Raw genomic sequence first — 7,575 nt, forward strand, 5'->3', positions numbered from 1 at the left:
CTTAAAAGCATGCCCTACAGATTACAAACTGCAGTTTTATACAACAGGCTTACAGAGATTGCTTAACCACCTAACCACGTTTGCATAAATCACTTCTTTGTAACAAATATTTAAACAAATAGCACACACTTGTAATAGTTAAGGTTATGTGTCAACGTGGCTGGTCCATGATTTTTTAAGTGGCTTAGCAGTTATGTTGTAGTTATTTCTCATGATGAGATTGGATATAATGTAATCATTTTTATCATAAAATCTGCTATGACATATCAATCAGTTAAAAGGGAGTTACCTTCAGGGTGTGGTCTGCTTCAAGTATAAATGGAAAAGTTTCAGAACGGTCTCTGGGTTTTTGTTAATTTTAGATCCTGGATTTGCTTGTTACCATCTCCAGTTCCTGGGCTTGACCCAGAGGCTTGCCTTGTTGCCTGATGATTTTTGGCATTGTTGCCTTTGCAGCCTATAAACGAACAATCTGGCATTTTACCTGCAGATTTTGGATTCATCAGCCTCTGAAGCCAGTAGCCTACTCTGTTGTTGCTAGGTGCTGTCAACTCAGCTCTGACTCATAGTGATTTTATGTACAACAGAAGAAAATACTGCCTTGTCCTACACCATCCTCAAAATCCTTGCTGTGTTTGAGACCATCATTGCAGCCACTAGGTCAATCCATCTCATTGAGGGTCTTCCCCTTCTTAGCTGACCCTCTACTTACCGATATTATATCCTTCTCCAGGGAATGGTCCCATCTGACAGCATGACCAAAGTAGGTGAGACAAAGTTTGGCATTATGGCTTCCAAAGAGCATTCTACCTGCTTTTCTTCTAGGACCAATTTGTTTGTTTTTCTGAAAATCCATGTTATTTTCAGAAATCTTCAACACCACAATTCAAAGGCATGAACACTTTTTTGGTCTTCCTTATATATTTCCCATCTCTCACATGCATATGAGGCCTACTATGTGCCTTCCAGTCTTGAGTTCCTCAGCCCCTGCAGCTGTGTGAGTTGGAGATGTTCCACCTTGACTTTTGACTCATGGACTTGGGAATTTCCAGCCAGTACAATTGCTTGATCCATTTCCTTGGGATAAATTTTCTTTTCTTTCTCTCTCTCTCTCTCTCTCTCTCTCTCTATATATATATATACACACACACACACATATATATAAGTGTGTTTGTCTGTGTATCTACAAGTTTCACTGGCTTTGCTGCTCTAGAAAACCTAACATAAGACAACACTCATATTAAACTAGCCCTGGTTTTCTAGTTGAATCTTGATTGAAACACTTTGAATGCAGGAAATTTTGTCAATTAATTGAATACTTTAATTTAAACTGCCCTTACTATGAGTTGGGGCCAACTCAATGGCAAATAACAACAACAACAACAACAAAATTATGTTTAAATAAAATACAATAAAAATGTAGAGGATATGTTTACAAACAAGTTTCAATTTTCATTCCTCACACAGATTTATTTGCAAAATCTCTTTGAAAACAAAATTATTTTCAAAATGCTATTGATAATAAAGAGCAAAAGATAAAAAATGTGCTATCATACAGAATAATTGCTTTCTTTTCAAAATTAGTCACATTACAAAAAATTGCTTAGTTCATTTCTCTAATTAAATGTATTCAAATTTGTGCATGCACACACTCACATACACATGCATACACAAAAATAAATACAAATATATTTGTTATGTATTTGCATTCTTAGAACTTCATTTTTTAAAAAATTACTCAACTCTCATAATTCAATTATAAATTGAGTATATATATCTGTAACATGACTTCCATAATTTGGTAAGAACTTTTTTTTTTCAAAATGCTTATGCTTAACAATTTATATAGCTATTATCACTATCAAAATAATCAATTTTATCATCAGTAGTTTTAAGCTAGAATTCTAAACAGTATTTGATGTTTTCTTCTACAAAATAAATTTACAAATTTTGCTATGATTCCTTTATTTTGATATAAAAATTTGAGTCACTATCAACATAATTATTTTATATTAATCAGAAGCATCTGATTTCACTTACATAAAACTTTTAGCATTTAACTATTTGTTTACTTCTTAATCTGTAAAGTAGTCATCCTTTTAATAGCTAATGCTCAACTTTTCATATTTGTACAATAAAACTTGGGAGACGATAAGATATGGAATAAATCTAGAACAAGTCATTTGATGTAAGGGATAAGTTGTATATCACAGAGTGATATTGTTCCACATTGTTCTCCCACTCTATCCAGGATCTCCTACATACATCCCCCTCCGAGTGGTTGACAATGGTAGCCAAGTACCATTTAGTTCTTCTTGTCTCATAGTTGTATAAGCTGAGGAGCTCATGGTGTACCAGTCCCTCGGACTAATTGTTTCCATGCATCTTTGGCTTTCTTCATTTCTCTTTTCTGTTGACAAGGAGAGACTCATCGTTGCATTTAGATGGCTGCTTGCAAGCTTTTAAGATCCCAGTCCCTACTTGCCAAAGTACGATGTGGAACAATGTTTTTGTGTAGTATGTTATACAATTGAGCTTGATGTCCCCTGCAACCATGGTTCTGAGCCACAGAACCATGTACTTTCTCCCTCTGGGTACCTGACTATGGCAAGATGTGACTACACCTTGATCCCTTGTCAGCTCTACTATATACCTAGAAATTCTTACAGAACAGATGATAATTCTAAATTTGTATTTGCATGTGCTATAAGAACATCCATATATAGAATAGAGATAATGGGGCAAAGTTATGATAACTTCTTTGCCACAGGCAAACACCTTGGGAGAATGAGTTGCTGGGCCCACAGGCTCTGGACCACGGTCACGTGGGACATCAAGCTCAATTGGCATAGCATACTACACAAAAACATTGTTCTACGTCCTACTTTGGTGAGTAACACCTGGGGCCTTAAAGCTTGTGAGCAGCCTCTAAGATGCAACAATTGGTCTCTCCTTCTCCAGAGCAAAGAAGAATGAAGAAAATCAAATATGCATGGGAACAATTCGTTCAAGAGATTAGTGGACCATGTAAAACTCAGGCTGCATGACCCTGAGAACAGAAGAACTAGATAGTGCCCAGCTACCACTGTCAACCACTCAGAAAGAGATCAATGTACAAGATCCTGGATAAAGTGAAAGTGGGAGAAAATTGGAAGAAAACTCAAAATCATAAAAACAAACAAACAAACAAAAAAACAACAGTCTTACTTGTCTGATAGAGACTGGTAAAATCATGGAAACTATGGCCCCTAGTCACCCTTTGGGTCTAGAATTGAACTCATTCCCTTGGCTTCCAGTCAGAAAATAGACAGGCCTATAAGGTGCACAATTACACCAGGTAGGTACACTCTTTATAACAATCAACCATGGGAGATCAGAAGAGTAGCATTTGCACAGGGAAATATCTCAGAGGGCAGGAATGCATAGGAAAGAAGGACACAGGGAAAAGGTAACCACAGAGAGGAACTGGGAAGAGAACTGTTACATTATGGAGATCACAGTCAATGTCATGAAACATGTATGAAGTGTTGAACGGAAAACAAATTTTCTCTGTAAAGTTTCACCCAAATCACACACACACACACCCCCACTCACACTCACACACACACAAAGAATGTGGTAAGGTTCAAGAAGACAAAACAAAAATAAAATAAAAGATGTTGCCAAGTAATAAAATCAACAATTAGCTTTGCATTTCCTTGCATGTCATAGCACAACTATTTGGTATGTGAAGGGGATATCAAGTTTTATAGCATGAAATATTTTCCCCACCACTATCCAAAACATTAAGAAATTCAGAGAACACTTTCTTTTACAAGGAAAATAATTATTCATGCTCTTTTTGAACTTTTTACCAAACCCATTCCAGTTTCTTTTAATGCAAAAAAAAAAAAAAGGAGAATTGTGAAACTGGATGGAAAAATTGAAGTCACAGACATTAGCTGAAAATGTCATGGACAATCCTGAACATATAGCCACACTACAAACAACATTAATGACAATGGATCTAGTCTAAATTTTGCCTAGGAATCACTGTGGTTACAACTTTTGTTTTAACTTACCACATTCAATTTTAGTGTAGCTTTGCAAATATCTGACTTCTTCAATAAATTTTAATCTCCTTAAAGAATAAAATGTATCATTAAATTAGTGATGTTTGGTTACAGTGACTTGAATATACTAAATGTGTAATAAATTGACATTGATTTGAAATAAATTATTTTCATGTAGTTTTGTATGAGGCTGTTTTTTTTTTTTTTTTGGAAGTAAATAGGGTGGAATTCAATCTTTATTTATAGGACACTACAAGATAGGAAATTCCACATAGAAATAAGAAACCAAATGACAGGAAAGATTTCCTATAGTATGTACAGTTTGGAATGGTTCAAGTATAGTTTTGTTGCAAAAAAATGTACAAAACAAATCACATTTATAAAGAGTTCTTAGTGGAGAAAACAGTAAGATAAACTTATACCAAACACAATAGACAACTTCATGACTCAGGTGTACAATCTTAAAAGTTAAAGGTCCAGGAGTGCCATCCAGAACTTGGAAGGCATACACTTCAGAGGTAGTTTCTGGCACAACGTCCCGATCCTCTTCTTCCTGAACAGAGAATTCTCAATCAAGCTTAATGAAGCCTTGTAAATAGACTCGTTTTCATGGTTTTGTAGAGCTTCAATTTTGTCTAAGCCTCCACATTCTTCAATCATCATACTAAGTTTCTCAGTTTGTCCTGTTTTCTCAGCAGCTTGAAAAATATTTAAAATGGCATCCAGTAACCAGAGTAATTGTGGTATCCTTCACAGTTAAAAGGTTCATCGATGGTTCTGTTATGCTGTCATGGGCAAGGTATCTGTTCAACTGTTCCACCACTTGTCACAGCCCACACCACTTCTTTTTGAGTCTTAAAGTCTGCCTTATAGAGAGTGTCAACAAGGAATGAGACTAATCCGTAATTCACTACTTGTTGTATCTGGTCTTCATGACTTGCTGTGATATTCAACATTGTCCATGTAGCTTCCTTCTGAATATTAGTTTGGGGGTTAGTTAGCAGGCTGGGAAACACAGCAAGTGCTCCTGAATCTATTACAACCTGAGTCTGTTCATCTGTCCCAGTGAAAATATTCCCCATGGCTCTTAGCACAGGAGTCACAATTGACAGTTCATTAGTTCTTAGAAGCTTCAGAAGTTGGGGCACAACTCCTGTTTTCACAACCACTTCAATTCGTTCATTTGGACCATTAGTAAGATAGGAAATAGCCCAGCAGGTATCTGCCAATACTTCTGGATTCTCATGATGCAGGAGAGGAACTAAAATAGGAAGAATTTGTTCAACAGCATATAATGGGGGGTGCAGGATTCTTGTTTCAACTAAGGTTTGAAAGTGTCCAGGTAAGAGTATGCAAGTAACCATATGCTGAAGATCACGTATCAGTAATTGCAAGTAGAGCCAACAGAGAGTCAACTGCACTGTACTTGATAACCAAGTCTCAGTAGGTGAACCATCACCTCTAATGTTTCCTAGAGCACATACAGCTTGGTCACTGATGTGAGTATGAGAAGATGCCAACGGAGAAATGAATGCTGGAAAAGCACTCCTATCGACCACAGCCGTGGTCTGCTCTGATGTCCCAGAGCAATGTCAGTGAGTGCCCAAACAGAGTCAAACTGAATAGGAATATACAGTAAGTTCTGCCTAAGAAGGACACACATTTTGAAATAAAAGCAGCCCAGATTATGTTGTCTGTGGGGGCTGTTTTTCCCTGGAAGGCAGTTTCCTAGCAGGTTGAGTGCTTGGAGCTGGTTTTTCAAATGGCTGCTATTTATGCCCTTGACAATGTCATAAACTGACCAATTTATAATGCTCTGGTTATTGTGATTTTTTTGCAGTGAAGTAGCATCATCAGGAAAAGAGTTTACAATTCTCCTTTTCAGCATCTGGTCATCATTCTTGGCTTTCCTCAGCTCCCTATAAGTTCTATACAGGGCAGCCTCCTTTCTGTATATCTTTCCCCTTGTGCTTGAATCTGTTAAGCCTGGCAGCTAATGAATTAGCACTCACACAGGTGGATATGGTTGTGAGACAAAAGGAGTAAGTTGCGGAGTCTTCCACAGATTGTGGGTCAGGTGGCCTCCCGAATCCTCCAACATGGCTCAGACTGAAGATGGTGTCTTATGAGACTAAGTTTTATAATCTCCTCTCTCTCCTAATGGTGAACGAATAATTTTCAGCAGATTGAACATTCTACTGTTGAAAATAATGTATATAAATTTTAGAATAGTATATATACATATATATATACACATACACATATATACATATATATATATATACATATACATATACATATACATACATATACACACACACATATATACACATATGTACACACACACACAAAACCAAACCAAACTCACTTCCCTCGAGTCTATTTCAACTCATAGAGACCCCTTCTTGGGTTTCCAAGGGGGTATCTCTACGGAAATAGATTGCCCAGTCTATATGTGTGTATACACACACACACACACACACACACACATGTACACGGGAGCTCTGGTATCATAGTGCCTAAGGCACTTGACTGCTAACCAGAAGGCTGGCAGTTCAAACCCACAAGCCACTCCTGGGAAGGAAGATGGAATAATCTACTTCCATAGTGATACTGCCTCAGAAACCGAAGGAGGGGTCACTGTGAGTCAGGTCCCACTCAAAGGCACATAACAACAACAACAACATATATGTATACAAGGAGCTCTGGTGGTGTAGTGCCTAAGTGACTGCTAACCAGAAGGCTGGTGGTTCAAATCTACTGGCCACTCCTTGGAAGGAAGGTTGGGCAATCTACTTCCATAGAGATACTCCTTAAAAATAAGGAGGGGTCACTATGAATTGTATCTGACTCGACAGCATTGAGTTTTGAGTTATGTATACACCCAAATATATATATACACACACACATATACACATATATACATATGTATACACATACACACGTGTGTGTGTGTGTGTGTGTGTATGTAAAGGAACAAAAGAACTCTGGTTGTGTAGTGGTTAAGGCATTTGGATCAGTGGTTCAAACACACAAGCTGCTTCCATAAAGATTTACAGCCTTGAACCTTAAAAACCCAATGAGGGTCATATGAGTCAGCATTGACTTGACAGTGAGTTTGGTTTATTTTGTTTGTTTGCTTGTTTATATATATAGGTAAGCAATAGCTCAGTGAATTGCAAAAAACAGTTAGCAACAGAAAAAGGAGCTCATGGAAATATATTTTTAAAAGCAAATATTTTCTTGGATTAGCAATATCACTGGCTCATCCTCCACTTGTACCTAATACATCCTGTTGAATGCAACAGGTGTTCAAATGTTCAGTGTTTACTGGATGATATCAATGTGAAGCAGGAAAGTATTTTAAATTAATTATAGTGAATTAGAACAGAATTCATCCTAATCATTAGCCTCAGGATTAATACTTGCTTAGTTCATCAAAAATTGGTTCAAACAGAGAAATATAAATAATTATACATATATAATTTATCTTGGTAGGAAGGTTGGGCAATCCTACTTCCGT

The 7,575-nt window shown here is 37.0% G+C and overlaps 1 pseudogene; it reads right to left on the reverse strand.

The window, feature by feature from the left end:
* Positions 1 to 329: 329 nt before the first annotated feature.
* The window catches only part of LOC103207081, a 123,708-nt pseudogene continuing 116,462 nt past the window's right edge, over positions 330 to 7,575 (reverse strand).

Source organism: Orycteropus afer, unplaced genomic scaffold (genome assembly GCF_000298275.1).
Source record: "Orycteropus afer afer isolate SDZICR_OR568_19922 unplaced genomic scaffold, OryAfe1.0 scaffold00353, whole genome shotgun sequence".
Classification (NCBI taxonomy): Eukaryota; Metazoa; Chordata; class Mammalia; order Tubulidentata; family Orycteropodidae; genus Orycteropus; species Orycteropus afer.